The sequence below is a fragment of the Bos indicus genome, chromosome 2 (genome assembly GCF_029378745.1).
Source record: "Bos indicus isolate NIAB-ARS_2022 breed Sahiwal x Tharparkar chromosome 2, NIAB-ARS_B.indTharparkar_mat_pri_1.0, whole genome shotgun sequence".
NCBI lineage: Eukaryota > Metazoa > Chordata > Mammalia > Artiodactyla > Bovidae > Bos > Bos indicus.
In genome coordinates, this window is record NC_091761.1 from 23,939,833 (window position 1) to 23,940,895 (window position 1,063).

Consider the following 1,063-nt stretch of genomic DNA (forward strand, 5'->3'; position numbering starts at 1 on the left):
AAGCTGAGCGCCAAAGAATTGATGCTAACTTGTGGTGTTGGAGCAGAGAAGGCAATGGCACCCCACTCCAGTACTCTTGCCTGGAAAATCCCATCGATGGAGGACCCTGGTAGGCTGCAGTCCATGGGGTCGCTAAGAGTTGGACACGACTGAGCAACTTCCCTTTCACTTTTCACTTTTATGCATTGGAGAAGGAAATGGCAACCCACTCCAGTGTTCTTGCCTGGAGAATCCCAGGGATGGGGGAGCCTGGTGGGCTGCTGTCTATGGGGTCGCACAGAGTCGGACACAACTGAAGTGACTTAGCAGCTTAGCAGTGGTGTTGGAGAAGACTCTTGAGAGTCCCTTGGATTGCAAGGAGATCCAACCAGTCCATCCTAAAGGAAATGAGTCCTGAATATTCATTGGAAGGACTAATGTTGAAGCTGAAACTCCAATCCTTTGGCCACCTGTTGCAATGAACTGACTCATTTGAAAAGACCCTGATGCTGGGAAAGATTGAAGGCGGGAGGAGAAGGGGACGACAGAGGATGAGATGGTTGGATGGCATCACCAACTCAATGGACATGAGTTTGAGTAGACTCCAGGAGTTGGTGATGGACAGGGAGGCCTGCCATGCTGCAGTCCACTGGGTCCTAAAGAGTCAGACACAACTTGGCCACTGAACAACATTTCTGATTTAAGATAGTTGTTCATATCTTCAAATGCTTATATGAGAATATTTCATTCTGCTTGATGTGTGAACTTACAGTTTCTTTATATTTTCTTTCCTTATAGTTTCCTTTGTATTTATGGGTTGTTTTATCGGAGGACAATTTTCCTCTGTTTGATATGCATGAAATTCCATTTCCTTGTTTTTGCTGTATGTGGGTTTCACTTTCCGTGTGTTCATTTCTACGGTATTGGCGTGTTTTCAAGATTCTTGGCGTAATGGCGTCATCTCGTGTTAGTACAGCAAAGTCAAGGTACTTTGTTAGGTTTAGGGGGTGTTTTCTTGGGGCAAGGAGGGCTCTGAGTCCTCTTATGTTTCTCTTTTCTCTTGCAGGAACCTAAAGCTTCTCCT